Raw genomic sequence first — 23182 nt, 5'->3', positions numbered from 1 at the left:
CCAAAATGAAAACATTTCACTGCTAGTCACATAGTCTGAGAGATGGGTGCAGCACCACATACATTATAGTCAATTTACCTACAGAAGATATAATTATAGTAAGTAACTTTATATAGTTTATAATCTTCTAGGCACAGTCTTATTTAATCGTATACAGCAACTGCTTAACAGTTAAATCTAAAACTCTGAGAGCTCAAGTACTGGCTCAAGTGCAGCATTAGAAAGCTGTAATGCTACACTAAGACTCAGGCTTCCAGGGGGTCAGATCTTAATGATCTAAGTCATATACTTAATCTATTTATTTTTGCACATACATACTGGAGAGTGGGAATCCCTACTTTATGTATTAATACTATGCTGATGAAATCATTGGGTAAAGAGGACATTTCCTAAATATGGCTCTAAACCAATCCGTTATTGTTGAGGGAAGGCCCCTTTCCATGAAATCCCAACATGTTAAAGATCATAGAAAAACATCCAAAGGTAAAGAAATGACAAGATGCATTTAGAGAATTAAATGGTAATTTTCCACAAACAAATGGTTTATATATTCAAAATCACATGTCTCATTAAGAAGAACAATGAATCCTAAAAGTCAAATGGGGCAATTTTACTACTGAGGTCCCATACACATTTTCTTTATTGTTCTGATAACACAGAAAAATTGGAATCTTTCTTTAAATGGACATTATTGTCCTTATTAAGTCCCTATTATCTTTGACAAATTTCAAAACTCAGCTTCTTACCTGTTAAAAATAACAATCCAGTTCTCAATGTCTACTCTCAAATCAGCAGAACAAATAATGTGGAAAACCACTACCAAAATAGCTTCCTTTTTCCTGCAAGCATTGCAAAATAAAAATAAAAACCTCAATTTCAAATGATAAAATTCGTCAAATTTTAGACATTGAAAATGTGATTCTATATGCCTCTAAACCACCATTTACCCTCTGGACTATTGCTGCTGAACATTTAATTATGACCCAAATGAATGTTCTAACATTTTAAAACCATTTTCTTTTGAACAATAACAGCAATAAGATTCAGGTGGCTGGAGAATACTGACAATAGATGGCATCCAATTACATGGTGGTGCCCTTGAAGGCTTTGTATTTAGGCAGCAGGGTTGGAGTTATTTATTAGTAAAATACTATCCATTCTAAAAACAGGTCAGAAAACTGCACAGTATACTCACGGTTTCTGCTTTTTGGAAGTAGGGATGTTGAGCATCAGGACAGTGACAAAGAAAAACATTTATAAGTAGGCATCAGGAACCTAGTGCTAATGGACATAAAATAGATATATTGCATCTATGGAATGTTATCCCTTATTTCCAACACAGCTCTCATTGTTGGAATCTCCATGAATATTGTATGGTTATTGCTTTTCATATAGTTCGAGGAGACAATCAATCGTATAGAACCCCTAAGACACTTGTGTTTAAAAAAAAAAAAAAAAACTTGAATTCAGAGGTGAGCTTTGATAAAAGGACTGGATGAGAATGGGTGTTTGAGGCAGACCTGTCTAGAAAAAGCTAGGTCAAGTCACCTCTGGTCATGTGGTTAGAAAGAGAATATAGTGTGCACACCAAGAAGCTTTTCAAAGTCTTCCTTTGCCAATCTTCATTCTTAGGAATTTTTTTCATGTACACATTTAGATCATCAGGACTAAATTGAAAAAGTCTGACATTCTCTCCTGGCTTTTCATTCAGGGTAATGAATAAAAACCATACTGTGCTCATTATTTGTCCACTGATTTTTATTCTAGAAAATTCCATGGTAGTAGGTACATACTTAAATTCTTTCTAGTTATAGTTTAAAATATATATGGCAACTTTTTGTACCACGAGTATACATATCCATCATTCAAGGTGGGTTTTTTTTTTATTGAATAAAAAATAAAATTTCTATCATGGGTAATTTTATTTTATTTTATTTTAATTTTTTTATTTATTTATGATAGTCACGAGAGAGAGAGAGAGAGAGAGAGAGAGAGAGAGAGAGAGAGAGAGAGGGAGAGGGAGAGGCAGAGACACAGGCAGAGGGAGAAGCAGGCTCCATGCTCCGAGAGCCCGATGTGGGATTCGATCCTGGGTCTCCAGGATCGTGCCCTGGGCCAAAGGCAGGCGCTAACCCGCTGCACCACCCAGGGATCCCTATCATGGGTAATTTTAATAAGTTACTTTAAAATGTCATATATAACTCCTATAATACAGGAGTTTTTAGAAGAGTATACTTTTGTGAGTTACTAATTATTGGCCATACTAGAATCATGGTTAACAACTCTCATTTGAATGCTGATATTTGATTCAAACATATATTTGGCTCCTTTAACAATGTTGTTAAACAGGAAATATGGGAAATCATTGAAGAGTTAAGATACTCAGGGTATTTGCCAACAATTTCCCTATGGACAGTAATTTAAGATGAACTTTTCTTAAATTAACATAATTTGTTTTTATCTGATATATAGTCAGAAAATAAACTAAGGATGTATTGGATATCAGTAATAGTACAAAATATACTGTTCCTTCTTGCAAGAAACAATAGTTCCTTAAGGAGATTATCCACAGATTAATAAAATTACAATTAAATGTCTGTGTGAAATTCAAGTTCCAGAGAAAGCAGAGGGAGAGGGTCATGGAGGGCATGAGGGCAGTGGGGGGAGGGTAATGGTGGCCATGCCAGTGAACTAAATTCTGAGGAATGAGTTGAGATAAATACAAGTGGAGAGCAGAGGTATCCTGTTGCCAGGGATCCGTGTTGCAAGCAAGTGCTAAGAGGTAGAAGTGAATCTGACATATATAAAACCAAAAATAAATAAATACAATTGAGTATAATCAGAGTTCAGATTAGGAAACAGAAAATGAAATTTGGAAAATAAAGGAACAAGTCCAAAGTGAGATTGATTATGAAGTGGAAAAAGTACAACTTTTCCTGTCAAAATATCAGGTCCTTTCAGGTGTGTGTATACATAGGAGAAAGACATGAGGGAAATGATGTTTTACTATGTTTAATCTGGCTGCAAAATGCAGGATGGATTTGGATAAATGAAGAAATCACTGTGGTGGTTAGGGTATAAGTGATAGGGCCTGTACCACAGTGGTTTCCGTGTGGAGAAAAAGGACATTTTAGATAGAGATTAAGAACAAAAAAAGGCTTTATGATCAAACAGTTACATAGAGGAAAGTAGATATAAAAGTATAATATGTAAACAGTTTAAACACCATGACTTGATGTGGTACAGCTTGTCTTGGTTTAAAGATGATGAATTCAGCTTTATTTTGAGTTTGAAACAGAAAATCAAAATCGATAGCTCTACTAACCCAGTAAAGGATGGAGTTTCTTCACAACCATGTTTTCTGCTCATTGTTTACTTTTGAATGACCGGTTACTGAGCATGAGTCCCTAAGGCAGCCATTGTTTATCTAGATTCACTATTTTTTCCTTATCATTAATGAAATGATAAATGTCAGTGTATACAAATGTCAGTTTTTGGCCAAGGGGGATTAATCCTAAAAGAATACTAGTTATTAAAGTTCATCATGGGGATGCCTGGGTGGCTCAGCGGTTGAGCATCTGCTTTCAGCTTAGGGCATGATCCCCTGGTCCAAGGATCAGAGAAGTCCCACATTGGGCTCCCCTCAGGGAGCCTGCTTCTCCTCTGCCTATCTGTCTCTGTCTCTCTCTCAAGAATAAATAAATTAAAAAAAAAAAGTTAATCATGATCTTAAAAAACGATGGCTTCTATTTGGCCATTATTTCAAATGTGGAATTTAAATACATTAGGTCTAAAGGATGGCAGGGTCCTTATTCTCTATTGCACTTAGGGCATCACTTGGAGAGGGTTTACATATATGAAAATACTGAGTCATTCTAGAGCACTTGGGGAGAATTTAGGGTTTAACATTTATATGCCATGATGTGATTGCAAATGTTAGATTGTTTATTAGATCTCATAGGAAGTCTTTTACATATGCTACTTTATTTTTCTTACATGTTTTCCTATATATAAAAAAATCAACTATTTAAAAGAACACAAGCATATGTCTTAGTTGCTTCATAAGCATTTGAGTTATATGAATGATTGTGGGTTGGGAAAGGCTGTTGCATGTCTCAGGGGAAAGAGAACATGAAGTGAGAGAGAAGTTACCAAACAAAGAAAAAGAAAATTTGGCCAGTTTCTGGAGCCTGTGGTAAAAAATAGATACTGAGAAAGGGCCCAGGGAATCAGCAATAGAAAAGGTCAAGTGCAGCTTCAGGAAAGGACAGAGCCCGCCTCTATCTTGTTACTGCCAACAATAGAGTATCTTTAGGTAGCTGAATGCTGTAGACCATGAAGTTAGGGCATAACTAAGAAAGAAACCTGTCTGGATTGGAGAAAGTGGAACTTGAACTCTGTCAAAAATATGAATTTAATTAAAAGATGCATGAGAGACTAAAACTCATCCAAGGAAATGTAAGAAGTAAAGCAGAGGCACAGAAGAATAAAACACGAGTTAAGGCTAATATGGGGGGAAATATCTGCGTAAAACCCATAGTAATGAAAGAAAATGAGGTTCATTAGGAAGGACAGCATGGCCAGATGATGTGCATTCTTGAAAATCCAAAAGAAGGATTTGTGCCCTAGGAGTTGGAATAAGAGGCACAGATGTTTGAGAGGCAACTTTGTGTTTAAGTGCTTTTATAAGATTAAGTTGTATTTAAGATTATTCTGGTGGTAGTAAGTGGGGAACTTGGGAGAATAAGAAGCTAAAGCTAGGATATGTGGTTTGGAGACTACTGAAATAATCCAGGAGTAAGTCCAAAGACTTGAATGTCTCAGTGGTCTGTACTTGAAGGTTTATTTTTGCTATTTAAATTATCAGATAGAAGATGATAAAGTGGAGACATCATGAGTTTCGAAACCAGAGACATCTGGGTTACATGTCTTTCCCCAACAATTACTAGCTTTGAGACCTTAAGCAAGTTGCTTCTTTACCTGTGTTTGGAGATAAAGCCCTATATCAGACAGACTTGTTTAGAAATAAAATAACATCAGGGGGCCTGAGTAGCTCAGTCATTTGAGCTTCTGACTCTTCATTTTGGCTCAAATCATCTCAGGGTCCTGGGATCAAACCCTGCCTCCAGTTCTGAACTCAGTGAGAAGTCGGCTTGAGATCCTCTCCCTCTTCCCCTCCCCACCCCCTGGCTTGTGCACACAGAGGCTCAGTCTCTCTCTCTCTCTCTCTCTCTCTCAAATAGCATAAAAGTAATATTGAGACAGAAATACAAGTATATATACATATGATAGTAGTGCCTGACACCTAACGCTCAATAAAAATGTTAGTATGTGCCCTTGTATCTTTTATTGTCCTTTATTTAGCTTTTATATGTATATTTTATCTTATCCTCCTCAATATTATTTTCTTTGGCAAAATACTCAGTCCGTAAACTGCTTAAACAAGAAAATAATTTCCAACTATATAAATACTAGAAAATAATGACTCAGCAAAGAAAATGACAGCAAAAGGGACATATTGTAGAAGCAGGTCAGATCTAACTGGTCAACATTTTCTCAAGTAAAAAAATAAATTTATCTTTGCTGTTGAAGATTCTAAATTTCTCCTAAAAGTTACTTGTTCAAGAGCAATACATTTTATGTCCTCTCAAGAAAATATTATCTCTCATGCATAATAAAATGTTTGGCATCTTGCATGCAGCATTGTGCTAGACCTTTTATGGATTCTTTAAAATATCCTGTACGTGAAGACCTTCAGCAGAGTACTTTTGTTCTTCATAGATGGCAAAATGCATACCTTTATCATTCCATTATTTGTGACCTATGGAACCTTAACTTATGTTTTCTATATACTAGGAAAGCAAAGTCCACAGAGTCAGATACATTTTTTCCTCAGAATAGTGAACTTCTCATATACTTATAATAAGATGACCCCTGGGCTCAAAGGTCCAACTTCAGTATGTTAGAAAAAGGCATTGTAAAAAATGGTTATAAAAGTTTTTGGTCCTATGTGACTGTCAAATAGAACCATTCTTAAACTCTCAACACAACTCCCAACCTTCTTTCCCATTGTCATTGATAAAGTTGTCTTTGTCAAGAACTTAGTCTCCCCCGACAGTCTAACTTCTAAGATATTTTCCACTTTACCAGCTGTATAACCCAAGCCCAGTGAAACTCATCTAGAATACTCCATATTGCTGTGACCTTAAACTTAGTGTATGTAAAAAATCCTTTCAAAACAATTATTTTTTTAAACAGGCAAGAATGAATTGATTTCCCATGCCCAAAATGTGAAATGATTTTTCTAGGTCTATGAACTTCCTTGTTCATAATAGCTTTAATGGATAGTAAAAATAATTCCTAATACTAATTATATTTTGGTGGTTTACCTGCAGAATTTAATTCAACCCTGACCACGAATTTGGGTAAATAGGAAATTTGGGTATTATTGACTTAAATTCCTAAAAAGGAAATAAGGGTACAAAAGTTGAGAGCTATTTAATGTCAGGCTTAGTAGCTTCATTTATGACTCCATGTGGTTAGCTAGTAGTGAGTGTGGCCTCAGTGTCTCTGCTGTGCTGTCTAAACCTTAGCATTAGCCCTAATTTTGAAGAGAAATGCTCATTCTATCCAGCTTAGCTCTTTTTGGACAGACAAGAGCAGGATATGAGAGGAGGGTGTAGAGGGCAACAAAGGAGAAGTTGGGATCCACCATAGTTATTCCGTGATCTTCTACAATGTGCAGATAGCGTTTTCAGATCTATTTTGTATCTTGGCCATACTTCAATATGTACAAGGTATTTAGCCTGTCTTGTGCCTGCCCTCCATCTGTGGCCTGGGTTATCAGTGGGTCAGGTTTGGAGAGAGTTCTTACATGAAAAGTATCTGGTAATGCTTGGACTTTTGCTGAGTTCTATTTTCTATCCATTAAGGACAGACATCTTAGTTTAGTTTGCCTACAACTTTGTCCCTATTATCCATATTACCTAAATTATGTCATTATGAATGATCTATGTCATCAAGTCTTATGCCTTGATAAAATATCCATCCACATTACTTGGGAATGCCATAGTTACCCTAATTAAAGTATGCATGCTTGAAGGGAATATCTAAAATGTGTCAATCCCTTCTCTCCAACTAAATTAAGAGATTGTTAGGTCAGATATCGATTCTTAAGCCGCCATCTTAAAAAAATTTGGGATACAAATAATACTATGCTCAGATGATGTGCCCTGGCTCCTTGATCTTGTGATATTTTATCAAAGTGGCCATGAAAATGTAGGTGAGGTGATAGGAAAGGTGAGAAAATTGAGGCTTAAAGAAGTATAGCAGTGGATCCTGCTTTTTTAAAATTGATGAGCTACCTAATCATGAAAACCAGTGAAAAGCTTTCTTTATTTCACCCAGACAGTATTTACCCTTAACATGATGTCAGACTTCCACATCCACTAAGTTAATTGAAAGAATAAATAAAATAGACCACCTATAAGACATTAAGTGATAAGAGCAATCTGTCATAACATCCTGCATAAATCATTTGAAGATTCAAAAATCCTTCAATCACAATTATATACATTACTTTTTTTTTTTTAAATGACTGGTCTCCTTATGCTACTACACTATTGGAATTAAGTAAGATCATTTCGTGCTAAGTTATCTAGGGTAAGCATCTAAGTACTACCTCAGTACTGTGAGGCATCTCTCATAACTTCATGGTGTGCAATTGCTTTGATCAGCCCCTCCTCTGAAGAGCTTCCTTATGTTCAGGCCATTTTACAGTTGCCTACCTTAATCATAATCGTTTAGCCTCTTCAAAGTAATATTATATTGTCACTTAATATTAAGCCTGAGTAGAGAAGCCCCTCTGCAGAACTGCACAGAACAAACTAACTACCATATGGAATTTTCTCCATTCTAGAAGGTAATAGATCAGAATTACTGGTCATGGAAGTTGATAGCACATAGTTTGGGGTCAGATAAATCTGAGTTTAAATCCCAACTCAAACTCCAGTTACCTAATATTTGAGGCTCAAGAGTTTCACTATAATGGACACAATGACCTTAAATCTAAGATTTCTTTAAGGTAACAAATGAAGGACCATATATGTAGGGAAGTTGGCATACCTGACATAGGCGTTAATAAATAGTAATCATTACATTTATATATTTCAGAGCATATATAGATTCAAATTTCTATTGTCACTAATCTCATGATTTCTGTATGTTTTTTTTAATTTTTATTTATTTATGATAGTCACACAGAGGAGAGAGGCTGAGACACAGCAGAGGGAGAAGCAGGCTCAATGCACCGGGAGCCCGACGTGGGATTCGATCCCGGGTCTCCAGGATCGCGCCCTGGGCCAAACGCAGGCGCCAAACCGCTGCGCCACCCAGGGATCCCGATTTCTGTACGTCAACTTATCTTGGTTTACTAATACACATGTATAAGGCTGTTAATTTGTTTTAATACTGTAGTTTTGTGAAATATCCTAGAATATGGTGAATACTTCAAAATTTTGCTCATTTATAATCCTTCTTTTATGGCACTTGGGAGATTGCCTTGCACACAGTAGGGCTTGAGTGATGAAAAACTGAAAAGATACCTATTCGAATAAGTAAGTAATCATTTAAGGAATATTATAATTAAAAATTTGTAATTTATTTCAATGACATCCTTGGGGAAATATAATGCAGTATTTTCTCAAAGAATCTTTTCAATAGATATCAGTTCATGTTTAATATTTATATGATTCAGGGAAAAATTATTCTACCGTAGAATTATTATTTTATGCTGTCCTCAGCACTCTTGTGACCATTAATAGATTTCTACCATTGATGGGAATTGCTAAGGCAGTTTGAAACACACAGTTGTTTCCTTTAAGCATGATGGATAAGCAAAACTGACATGTTGCTTTTAAAGATGTGTTTGAAGTTTCTATATCATTAAAATGGCACAATATTCCTTATTAGGTCTACTACTTGGAGAAAATAGCACTCTTCTACGTGTTTTGAATTTGCTTGATCATATTTGGAGAAATATATGTGAAATAGAATTCTTAGCTTTATTTTATATACATATATATGTATATATATACACACACACAAATATAGAAGGACAAGGAGGAAAATGTTAAAAATTATGTAATATATAAAAACACAGTGAAGGGTAAACAAAAGTATTAATTTCCAGGATTGATAAAATGTTTAACAATCCAGGACTTATACTACTCTTACTATTACATGTTGGAAATAATTGGAATTATGTGGACCAGTTAATTTTATTTACTTTTTCTACTATTCTGTATATTTAACCCAAAGGATGCAGTATAAAAAATAACTATTATTATATCAGCAAAGACAATTGGACACACAATGAGAGTGTATCTGGTAGGCAAAGTGGAAAACTGTACATCTCTCTGTGAAATGTATTCTAAAATATTTTATATACTAAAATGCAGGTAAAATAATTTTCTAATCATAAATACAAAAAAATAAAAACATTCTGACATAGTATAGTGTGTGATATATATAATATATATACGATGCATAGACCGTCAAAGCAATACATTTATTAGACCAATGCAGATTTAAAATTTTGGTGAAGTCAACAGTGTAGGAAAAGTCCTCTTTTGTACTAAGCTAATGCATTAATGTTTGTAGTAGCTATGTAGTAATAGGCATAAAAAATCATTTAAATTTATTAATGAAAAGACTGAAAAAATAGAGCTTTGAAAGTTCAAAGGAGAAATCAAGGTGACTATCACAATAAGCAATTCACTTTTAACACATAAGTTCAATGATATTCAGTAAGAATTAGAAAGAAAAGAAATTCAAAGGTCTCATAAGCATAAAAAAGTCAAAGAAGGTCAATCTTGAAACAGCTGCTGGAGGGGATCAGAGAGATAAAATTTAAACCTCATAATTACTGTTAGAAAATTAAGGGAATAAAAATGGCCAACATCAAATCAAAAACTTTCAAAGTGGCAGAGGAGATTACTGAGGAATAGCAATAAAATGTATGCAGATATAGTAACCAGAATTCATATTCAAAGATGCTTAAAAGGAACAAGAATATTGATCAATAGTATCAGTAAAGTCCCTAGAAATCAGAGTGAGTAGTCATGGCAGTAAGCAGGAAAAAATATTTTCTCCTGAGTTAGGAGGAATTATAAACCTTGAGAAAAAGGAATAAAACTCTAAATTTGAAATCCATCAAGACTCGGGCTGAGGATGAGCTCCTGAATGATAGCAGATTCCATTGAGACCATCTCTGATTCTGTGGACAAAATGGCCCATTGACCAAGTCAGTCTGAGAAATCTAGATAATCTAGATAAGCAAGTATAGAATCTATGGATCAGTATTAGTTTTTCTACTTTCAGGCTAAATTCCTCCAGAAAATACCATTTCCACAGGAGCTTATTTATATGTAGTAAAAACCCTTATATGTGAATCCATTCTGATAGAAATTAAATAAATGAGAGAGATTGCCCTGTGCAGAAGCACTGTGAATAATTTACATATATATTCTGTATTCAAGCAGATAGAGCATAACTCCCCATCTTTGACCGTTGTGTTCATCCCCCAAAAACACCCATAATCATAGTTTAATCATGAGGAAAACATACGGCAAATTCCAACTGAGGGACATTCTTTAAAACACCTGATTCTTTAAAACACTCTTCCTTAAGCTGTGAAGAATTTAGAACAAAAGCATGGGAAAATATCACAACCAGGAGGAGCCTAAGGACACATGACAACTAAATGTAATGCACTATCCTGGATAGGGTCCTGGAACAGAAAAAGAATGTGAGGTAAAAACTAAGGAAATCTAAAAAGAGTATGGACATCAGTTAATTAAAACAAAAACAAAAAGCCTGTCCAGATGATATTTATTTATTTTTCTTTTTTCTTTTCGGATATTTAAAACTACGTAAAAGATCTTAAACATTTTTAAAAACGGTTCACATACAGGAAATTACCATTCACGAGTCTTAAAATTAGGCTATGGTCAAAAGGGGACATTGTAGTGGAGATGAACAGCCATTTCTGATTCCACAATTCATACAGTTGAGGTTATTTGCTAATATAATAATAAAGAATATAAGTAGAATCTTAACTCTGTGGAAACAGATTCAAACGTTGAGAGGTCAAAGTATGGTGAATCATAAGCATAAAAATTTTATCACTTGGGATTGTCAAAACAATTTAAACAATGCCAAACATGAATTCACAAATATGGCCGTGGATGGATATATAAATTTGTTAACATTCTTAAGACTGAAAGAGAAAATGGTATATTTTTGGATACAAGGTGTTTAATAGAATTACTTCCAGAAAATAACTTAAACTACACACACACATAGGTACTATATTTATATATGTTCACACACAAGTATTTTATTTTCAATTTTATAAACATGATTTCATTAGCCATCAGCTACTTACAGCAGAACTGTGCTACTATGGGAAAGAGGGTTTATCGTTACCTTTGATGGTGGACTTTGTGTGATAAGTACACTATTTGAGTTTACGGTCCTATATTGATGGTATGTATTAACTAAGATGTTAGTATGTATCAGTAGTGATATTTAAAATGATGGAAGATGATCATTTTAGAATGTCTTTTCTAAGAGAAAAGTTGATTAAAAATCAAGGGTTTTTCCTTTATAAACTTAACTAGTAGAGAAAACCACATCAAAGAAAGAATCTCAGGAAATGTGCTAGGATAAACACCTATAAAAATGTTTTCAAATTGTAAATTATAAATTCTCTTCAGTTACATAAAGTATCAATGAGAAATTTAATTTTGAAAGAAAACTCCATTTATTGCAAAAATAACTGACCAACAATTTTAAAATATGAGCATGACAGCTTAGATATATACTACAGAAAGTATTGGCTAAGAAATAATAATTCTAACGCTACTTCCCTGTCAAGTCAAAAATCACTCTTCAGTGATTTATTGTAATAGCCTTCTAAATGGTCTCCCTATTTGAGTGTTTGCCTTCCTAGAATCTATTTTGAATTCAGCGGCCATAATAATCTTACTAAAATATTAGGTCACTTCACATCTGTACTCAAAACCATGTGATGTCTACTTGCTTCATTCAGAATGGAGACCAAAATACTTACAAAAGCCTACAAGGTCTAAAGGACACTGGTCTTTAGGTAGCTGTGAGAAGACTACCCTTCCTCTTAATATTATTCCCCAATTCTCTACTTTGGCTCCTTTCATACTGAATGTCACACATGAATCTGCTGAGTGTACTCCTACCTGAGGGACATTTTTTTTTTAATTTTTGCTCTGATTAAAATTTTTATTGAAATCTCTCAAATGTTACCAAGAAATAATTTTTGCAAAATGGGGGAAAAATAGCTAACAAAGAAATTCGCTGAGGGACATTTTGTAGCTGTTTTATCTGCTTAGAACAAAATTTATCCTTATGTCCAAATCACCTTTTTCACCTCCTTCAAATCCTCAAATACTATCTTCAGAATGAGATCTATGCTGACCTCATTAATTTTGCAACTCCAACTCACCACCTTCTATTCCTAATCCTCTTTACACAGATCTCTTTTCCATGGCACTTAATATCTCTTACCATATTATCTATTTTGTAATCTTAATATTTTTTTGTGTGTTCTACCTCTAGAATTATGAGAGCAGACATGTTGGTCTCTTTGGTCCATTGAAACAAATCTAGAATATCACACAGAGTAGATGTTCAATAAATACTTGTTGAATGAACAAATGACGATATTTTTGTTCTCTATGGTTCTTCATAATTTTGTTCAGAGATCTAAAATCAGAGTCATTGAAACTTGGAAGAAAAGTGGAAGGAAATAAACTATCAGTGAAGTAAAAGATGAATTAAAGAAAATTGGGGCATCTGGGTGGTTCAGTTGAACATCTGCCTTGGGCTCAGGTCATGGTCTCAGGATCCTGGGATGGAGCCCTGCACCTGAGTCCCTGCTCAGCAGGGAGCCTGCTTCTCCCTCTTTGCCTGCTTCTTCCCCTACTTGTGTGCTCTCCCTTTCTTTCTGTCAAATTTATGTATGAATGTAAATATCTGAGATCCTACTGAAATGAACAGTAACCTAGCAATGTAAAAAGAACCAAGCAAGCAAACTCTATAATGAGGATAAGCTTATGTTATTTGTGGCAGTCAGACAAGTAAGGAATATTCCAGGTTCTTCATTGCACCCATCTGAACAGAGAGGATATAGAGAAACGTAATTAGGGGAATTGTCTGTGTAGTCATACCTCCTGGTTTGGAATTCCTGTTTCTTACTTTAATATCTATACGTAAACAAGACAATTTACTTACCCTTTTGCTTCAGCTCCTTCGTGTGAAGAGTAGAAATGTACTAATTCTCCTCTCAAACACTTCTTGGGGCTTTATAAAATTTGTATAGAGATTCCAAAAGTGCCTGCCTTGTCAGATTTTGGAATCATTCTAGAATTGCTTCATTAAAACGAAAGGAGTATCTTCCCTGCTTTTGCTGTGGTGATGCCATCATCTTTTGACTTACTGAAGTTCATCCTACATAGTTTTCTTGATTGGGGATTAGGAAAAGTATTCTTGATTCTATTAACTTTAACTTTGTTTAACTATCTTTAAACTCTCTATTAACTTTTTTATTTTTAAAATTTTTTATTGGTGTTCAATTTACTAACATACAGAATAACCCCCAGTGCCCGTCACCCATTCACTCCCACCCCCCGCCCTCCTCCCCTTCTACCACCCCTAGTTCGTTTCCCAGAGTTAGCAGTCTTTATGTTCTGTCTCCCTTTCTGATATTTCCCACACATTTCTTCTCCCTTCCCTTATATTCCCTTTCACTATAACTTTGTTTTCCATAGCAATTCTTCTTGAAAGTTAGTTTAGCTAAATATAAAACATAATTCTTGCTATGTCCATTCTTTTCTTGAATGAATTTGCAGATACACTTTAATAATTGAATGCTTTTATTGAGAATTCTGAAGCCCAAACTTATATTTTTCCTTTTATAGGTGAATTTGTCTTACTATTTACGTTTGAAGTTCTAAAACATAATAGATTATGCCACAGTGTTGACTTTTTACTGACAGTCCATATAATTTTTCCTATCATACAACATGACATTCTCATGAGTCTAACGGTCATTTTATTGCAGATAAATTCTCTAAAAACACATCTTTAATATTTGGTTACATTAATATTTTGGTTTTCTTTTTTTGGGGGGAGGGGGCTTAGTAATTATGTGTACATATTAAATTTCCTCTAGGGTCATTGAATTTTTAAATATTGTTGACTTCTAATTGATTTGTATTGCATGCTGTTAGGTTTCCTACTGTGTTCTCTCTGGACTAGCAACAATATAGGATAGAAACATCAATCAATAAAAGTAAACATTAGAAACAGACCTATAAGTGATCCCAATAATGATGTTTAATTAGATAATTTTTAAATAATAAAAATCATATTAAAAATGTTGATTCAAAATATTTAATTGAAAGAAGGAAAAAAGGAAAATTTAGCCCTTTTCAATAATAATAGAGGAAAAAAGCAGTAAGAATATAGAAGATAATAAAAATAGATGTACAGATTTGAAGTAATTACTATACCCACAAATGGCATGTTATACGTTTGTTTCAAGCACATATAAAATATTTTACAAATAGTGACTATATTTTGGACTAAATAGAATTTTAAAATTAGAAATGAATAGGAATCAATGACAAAAGAAATCAAATGACAAAAAGTTAAGTATACAAATACTTGAATGTAATGGAGTATACTTCTGAACATAATTTAAAGAGGAAATCTCAAAGGAAATTAGAAAATATACAGACAATACATAACAAAAACGTGGAAAACAAAGACTAGGGAAATATTTGGCTTTAAATACATACTAGATAAGAAAGGCTAAAAATAAGAATGAAAGTAGATATAAATGTACAAGAAATTACAAAAGTAGGACAGTAACAGAAATCAGTAAAATGCAAAACATATGTGCAATAAACTCCCCAAAGGTTAAGGTTAATCCTTTGGAAATACTAATAAAATTGCTAAATTCCTAGCAAGACTACTGAAGAAGAGAACATAAATTTCCAATATTGGTAATGAAAAACAGGGACCTCACTACAAATCGTCCATGTCTTAAAACAATAATATAATCACAACCTTGTGACGATGAATTTGCTAACTTAAACGAAATGGGGAAATTCGTTGAAAAGCAGAATTTGCCAAAACTAACAATAGAAAAATCTGAATGTTAGTCATTAAAGACAAGCTAATTTTCAATTTTTTAAATTATTTTTTCAGTGGTGTTCTTGTATAACTTAGGTATAAGAAACTACAACCCTTTAAAGTTTACAATTGAGTGAGCTTTGAGAAACCCATAAACCTTTGGTTGCTTTGCCAGAATCAAAGTAAGAACAGCTCCAGCACCCACAAAAGTTTGCCTGTGCCCCTTTGTAGTCCATCATTTCCTCTTCTCCTGACCCCAAACAAGCAATGATCTAATTTTCATCACAATAGATGAATTTGATTTTCTAGAAGTTACATAAATGGAATCCTATTTTATGTATGCTGCTTGTCTGTGTTGTTTCATTCAGCATAATGAGTCTTAGACTCATCCATATTCTATCAGTAGCCTGTTCCTTTTTTGCTGAATGATGATATTAAAGTGTGGTATACATCAGTCTTTTTGTATCTATTGTTGGTCATTTGGTTTACAGTTTGGGGCTATTATGAACAAAGCCACCAACAGCAATCATATATGAGTCATTTTGGGAAGTATGTACCTTTTTTTTTTATTACAAATACCTAAGAAAGAAGGGTGCCTGGGTGGCTCAGTGGTTGAGCATCTGCCTTCAGCTCAGGGTGATCTTGGGGTACCGCGATGGAGCCCCACGTCGGGCTCCCTACATGGAGCCTGCTTCTCCCTCTGCCTATGTCTCTGTGTCTGTCTCTGTCATGAATAAATAAAATATTTTTTAAAAAAGGAATTTAAAAAAAAAAAAAAGGAATGGCTGGTACAGAAAATGTAAATTTCTTTTCAAAATTCTGCACAGTTTTCAAAGTGCTCAGTATTTGCATCAACACTAAGTGTCTAAGGATTCTACTTGCATTATTACCACCAACTGTGGATATTTCAGCCTATTAACTCAATCATTTTAATGAGTTTGTAGTGATCTCATTATAGTTTTAATTTTCATTTCCCTGATAACTGATGATGGTCTTTGTACATGTTTATTAGCCAGTTGTACATCCTATTTGGGAAGTTTCTGTTCAAATCTTTTGTACATCTTTAAGTCGGGCTATTTATCTTAAAAAGTTGTAAGAGTTCTTATATATTCTGGACCCTAGTCCTCTGATAGAATATTTCTCTTGTATTTTTTCCTCTTCTTTTGCTTGCCTTTTCATTTTATTAAATTTTAAAAACCAAGTCCCTAGATCATCATAAGTTACATAAGTCCATATCAATGATAATCCAGAGTAATAGTGTAGAATACACTATAATGGAATAACTGTAAAATAGGCATTTCTACTTGTCTAGACTAAATGTTATTTTAATCGTGTTTCTATCATCTGGAAGTTGAATGTCCCCAGAAAACTTGAATTGCTGATAAAGAAGAAAAAATACACGTAGCATCCACATCCATAGAATGAAAAGAAGGCAGATGATGATTCAGTAGTCACTTGATATATGAAAAGAATGTCTTAATAATATCAAAATTGTCCCAACATTAAGACTTTGAAAATAATTCACTTTAACATTAAAAAAAGCTCTAAACAATTTGAACATTTCTCAAAACAAAAGAAACTTTTGAGAACAGTACCTTTGTTTAGTATTTTGCTTGGTTTATTAGAGGACAGTGGTACTCTAAAAAGATTGTAAATTTGGTCTGTAGCACTATCTCATTCCAGTTGAAATACACAATGTAAATCCATCCTGACTCAGATATATATGTGGAAAAAAAAGTGTTGTAATAAATTTTTCAGATAGTTGTGGATAACCTTGTTTGATACTGCACTGACATTTTATGCAGTACAGTGCTTGTTGTAGTAATAATTAATTCTGAAGGATGAATGGAGGGAAAAGGAAAAAGGAGAGTGAAGGAGAGGAAAAGTAGGTTCAATTTTACATTTTTTTTGTAAACTCTAGTATTTATTAAATTATAAATTCTGTAATCAAAAAGAAAAATGCAGGTCAAGAGAAACCTCAAACTACCAGGACCAGACAGCAGAGCCTATGGGAAATGCCATGGAGCATGTTACAGACAAGATTCTGAAACAGGAGTTAGTAGCTGTTTTCTTTACATTTCCATTTCGGTAACTTTTCTATTTAATAGTTGTTGTTCATCTATTCTAAAATCCCAAATTCACATCTATTCTCACATTAAACTTCCTGCTCATACTCATACCAGACACCTCAGAGGTGCCAGATTTTAGTAATGGTTTTATGTCAATCCATGCAGAAAAATAAGACACAATGCAAGAGTCAGATGAGGACTGTTAATGCACAGATAATACACACACGCTGGCCAAAGGAACTGAAGAAATTTTTAAAAACTATAAAATAGAACCTTGCGTGTATCTGTAATATTCTTCATATTTTAATTTAAGAATCTGCAAGATACTTGAAATGCCTACAGCTAACACTTCGATGATGTCTCAAATATTCTTTATTTTATTTTTCTTAAGATTTTATTTATTCATGGGAGACACACAGAGGCAGAGACACTGCACAGGGAGGAGCAGGCCCCATGCGGGACTCGATCCCAATTCTACAGGATCACGCCCTGGGCTGAAGGTGGCGCTAAACCGCTGGGCCACCGGGGCTACCCTCAAATATTCTTTATTTTAAATTTCCTCAAAATGTCTTAAAGTGTTGCATTGGTATATGGAAGGTAAACTAGTAATTACCATTTTGGGCAGAAGTTCCTTCAAGTTTAAATCAATCAAAGCTTGTGAACAATTTTGACAGTTTACCTAAGAAACTTACTGTTTTTTTTTTAGGTTTTGTTTTTGTTTTGTTTTGTTGCATAGTTAGGGAGGTTGATTAAAATGAATTAAAACAAAAGTAAACAATTCAAATGTAACAAAAACCCAGATAAGTGTGATAGCATTAACAAAAGAAGTTTTAAGTTCTAAGAATGAAGACACAGAAAGATACAGATGAATGTCAAATACTTAAAAATTAGAAATATGAAAAAGCTAAAAATAAGGCTTTTCTTTGGATGATGTACTCAAAAACAACTGATGAAATCAAATTTTAAAACCACCTGGAAAACTAGCCTGCAGGGAACACATGACTGGCTGCAATGAAATGACTCATCCTCCTCCTTTGGCACTGATTAGATATGTGACTTGGGTGACCCACCGAGTGCTTCTAATGGGTTGTGAAGTGATTGGGAAAAATTATTAGGAGTCCTTACGTTTACTGGCATCAGTTGATCATTGCCAGAGCTAGGTAAGAAATTAAACCTGCAAGGCTGTATCAATAACTATACCCCAGAACTACAATTATTATTCTCTTTCCCATCTAACAAAACAGAACAAGTTTGTGCACTAGTTTGTTAAAGTTGACGTATACTCTTTGGTGAACAAGAACCAGATCCACAATGTACAAGTAAACACTGCTTCCACAGTGAGTTCCATCTGTGTCTCTTCCATGAAACTGCTCTACAGGGCTGCGAGGAGAACACTCAACAATCCATAGGCAAGACACCTTTTCAAATTGTTAGTTTTGGTAACTATTCTTGACAAGCAGAAGGATTTGATACCGCAACGTATTTGGGTGGCGTATTTAAGGGACCACTTTAATCAATGATGTCAATGAAATCTCACTTTTGTTAACATTTTATGCTTTGCAAGTGCTTCTAGTCATATTTTTTTTCTAGTCATATTTTTTGTTTGCTTTTTATTCCATCCCTGTGGAATGGGAGAGAAATTTTAAAGTTGAAGAACTGTAAGACATTTAGAGATGTGGATAAGCTCTCCAGGAAATAAAGGTAGAGCTTGAATCTAGTTCTTTTGAGTCCTCTCTAAGTACTCTTTCTGGATTGATATCTATCTTGTCCTATCAAGTCGTGCTGGGGCATTGAAATAAAACTTCTTAAAAATAGTCTCAGTAGAGTGTTGTTCTAAACCATCATTTGCAAATGAACACATTACTTAAGAATTTCTTTTAATAGTCACATACTTGTTAAATCATAACTAATAAATCTTTATATAAAACTTTCCCTGGTTAGCGTACTATGTGATTTTTGTTTGATTAGGCCCAGGCTGCTAAAGCTCTCAATTCACACATGTTTAAGTTAAACTTAAATGAGAGTAATCCCAGGTATTTGTTTAAATTGAAAAATACAGGATTTGTTTTCCTCATAAATTCATAGCTTTTTTTGTTTCCATTGTCCTAGGGGTGTCATCTACAAGCAGAGGCATACTAATGCATTCTCATAGTTTTAGAGCAAATATTTTGTTTGATATTAGCCTCTGTTTAAATTTAGGCATCAATTTAATTATATACTTTAAAGAAATTGTAAATTCTTCTTTCTCTATCTCCACAGGAAATACTCAACTAGTATTTGTAGGAAGAAAGCATAGTGGACCATGGAACTCTGTTGTGCATGCTTGAACCCAATTCTAATAGCCATGCAAAAAAAGATCAAAATTACAGGAAAAAATGTTGTAGATTCACATAAATTATTTAAATCTTTGTAATAATCGAACATATTTATGAGTTCAAGAGAAAGTAAAATTACTGTTTATTCTTTCCCTATTCATTTTTCATGGTACTTTACATTTTAAAGTACATTTCTTTTTTATTTGGGGAAAAAAGGCCTCCCTGCTACCCCCCCCCCCCCAGACTACATGCACATGCTTAGAGTACCTAGGCGAAGCCTGCTGCTACATTACCAATGTATTTCACAGATGTATATGTTTAGTTACTTCCTGTGATTTTTACAAGCTTATTGACTATTTTTTTAATTTTTATTTATTTATGATAGTCATACACAGAGAGAGAGAGAGAGGCAGAGACACAGGCAGAGGGAGAAGCAGGCTCCATGCACCGGGAGCCTGATGTGGGATTCGATCCCGGGTCCCCAGGATCGCGCCCTGGGCCAAAGGCAGGCGCCAAACCGCTGCGCCACCCAGGGATCCCTATTGACTACTTTAAATCAAACCACTTCCATAATTTTTAAAAAAGGTTTATTTATTTATTTGTTTATTTATTTGTTTATGATAGACACAGAGAGAGGGAGAGGGAGAGAGAGAGAGGCAGAGACACAGGAGGAGGGAGAAGCAGGCTCCATGCCAGGATCCTGACGTGGGACTCGATCCTGGAACTCCAGGATCACGCCCTGGGCCAAAGGCAGGCGCTAAACTGCTGAGCCACCCAGGGATCCCCACCACTTCCATCATTTAGCAAATAGCCACTTGCCTCTTTTACCTGGAATATGTTAGTCTTTGTGTTCCAAGAATAAAAAAAATTGGACTGAGTTACTTAAAATTTTTGAGGGTTAGAGGGCATCAAAACAATCTTACATTAGTATATGTTTTTGTTATTTACATTAACTTCATAATTGCTTCAGATATGCTGCTTTTAAAATACTTTTATTAACTAAAAATTGTAAGTGATAAACATTTCATAATTTCCTAATTGTTACCCTTTCCCTCTTTGTAATTTTTCAGGATGATAATATTTTGTCAAGATTTTAATCAAACCTGCATGATGGAGATTCATGCCTGGCACCCACAAGAAAGAGCCATATCTAAATCTATCCTCAAACTACTATTCCAATACTGTGTACCCTCAAGTTGGGAATCACTAGTTTTGTGCTTGGAATAAGTCCAATCATTAAACTAAAATAAATAAATAAATAAATAAATAAATAAATAAATAAATAAATAAATAAATAAATAAATTTAAAAATATTTCAGGGTTTCTTTAAATAGTTTAGTATTTATGGTAAATAACTTTTATTCTCTGTATATTCATGAAAGGAGTAGGGTATTTTTAGAAGACTGCATCTAATTTACATAGTTTATCAAAGTTATATATGTCTATAATATGTAAACTAATTTTTTTGCTTAGAAGTTTCCATAGGAGACATCAGAGTGGAAAATTGATACATCAATACATTAACATCACTAAAACGGAGATAAAATTTCAATGATCTAATTAGCTAAATTCTACTGCAAGTAACTCAAAGCCTAGATAAGTCACTTAAGTCAGTCTTAGAGCTCTTTTAGGCCATTACAGGATCTGTTTCTGTGCAACAGTTTTTTTTTTTTTAATATAAAGGATTAGTATATTTCTTTTATGAATAAATCATTGCTGTCTATGCCTCTTCTCCTAGGGTAGGATCTCCTTCCTCTGTTTTGCTTCTTGCTCTCTATTTGATATGGACTGTGAAGATTATAGAAGATCTTCCAATAATTCTCCATTAAGATAAGCGCTTATTTATTTATTTTTTTTTTGAAATTGAAAACAGCAGATGTTCTTGAAACAAGAAGGTTCTTGAAATGGAGAAAGGAAAACTTAGGAATAAAGTATATAGTGTCTTAAACCCATTTGTACTTTAAGGTATGGTAAGGAGTTATTGTATAATGTAAGTGTGCTGTGGAAAATACTGTTTTTGGAAGTAGGGAATTTATAGATGTGATTTATTGATCTTTGTAATGACTTTTTATTTATTTTTTTAAATTTTTTTGTAATGACTTTTTAGATCATTAAATGGCGTATATAGATCTGACACTAAACCCTGCTGTAACATAGGCTAGCCACATGAATTATTTGTGCATTGGTCCTCTACCCACATAAACCGTTATCTATATTTCCTGATGTCAACATGACTTGCATCTAGCTCTTAAAAAGTTTGATCAAACAAATAGATTTGTATCGGAATATGTATCTATCAACAGTCATGCTTAAGAAGTCTGGCAAAAAAAAAAAAAAAAAAGAAGTCTGGCAAAAACCCACTTGAGTCCCAAGGAGTGGTTATTCTATAACCTGATACTATACTGCTCTCTGTCATCCATCTTCATGTAAAAGGATATAGTCTTGGCTTAGTGTTTTGCATTTGTCATTTCCTCTGCCTAGAAAGTCCTTTTTCTAGATTATCTTGGCTTGCTCCATCATTTCCATCAGACATTTGCTCAAATGCTACCTTCTCAGTAAAGAAATCCTAACTGCCCTTTTAAACATCTCCCTGATATTTCGTATTCTGATTCCCTGGTATATTTTTCTCTATAACATTTGTCATGGTCCAATATAGCAATATAGTTTGTATATGTGGGAGTGTTCAGGTCACCAGATAAAAAATAGGACTTCTGTTATTTTTTTTTTTTAGGACTTCTGTTAAATATGAGTTTCAAATGTAAGTATTTCCAAATAATAAAAACATTAATGTTTATCAGAAATTCACATTTAATGGTGTATTTTAATATGCAATATATGGAGCATACCTATAATTAAAATACAATATATGGTACCCTCCTTTAACCATGGAATATTTGGGACATTCTCACACTAAAATGTATCTGTTGGGCAGCCCCAGTGGCCCAGCGATTTAATGCCACCTTCAGCTGGGGGGGTGATCCTGGAGACCTGGGATCGAGTCCCATGTCAGGCTACCTGCATGGAGCCTGCTCCTCCCTCTGCCTGTCTCTCGGTCTGTCTCTGTCTCTCTGTTTCTCTCTCTCTCTGTCATGAAAAAATAAATAAAAGATTAAAAGATTAAAAAATAAATACAATGTATTTGTTTATCTGAAATTAGAATTTCAACTGGTTCATTTTTAATCTGGTAACCTGTGTGTGTTTATGAGTGTGTGTGTGCATATATTTTGTGTGTCTCCAACTGGAAGGTAATCACTATTAGGGAATTTGTGCTGTTCATTGCTGTAGAGGTGAATATATAAATACAGGTGCTGAACAGTACATACTTAAGAGCAAATTAAGTTGCTTGACTCTTTATAGTCTAAGTTTTATTACCTGTTAAATTAGGACAACAATATCTACCTCCAGGGATTTGGTGAAGTTTAAAGGAAATAGTTTATGTAAATAGCTTTGCACAATACCTAGCAAGGTAGTATGTTTTGTTTTTTAATACAGGTTTACTTTTGGGGTGCCTGGATGGCTCAGTGGTAGAGCGTCTGCCTTTGGCTCAGGTCATAATCCTGGGGC

Source organism: Canis lupus, chromosome 3 (assembly GCF_011100685.1).
Source record: "Canis lupus familiaris isolate Mischka breed German Shepherd chromosome 3, alternate assembly UU_Cfam_GSD_1.0, whole genome shotgun sequence".
In the NCBI taxonomy this organism is placed as follows: Eukaryota; Metazoa; Chordata; class Mammalia; order Carnivora; family Canidae; genus Canis; species Canis lupus.
The sequence above is the reverse complement of the archived record's forward strand: the minus strand, read 5'-3'. Positions refer to the sequence as shown.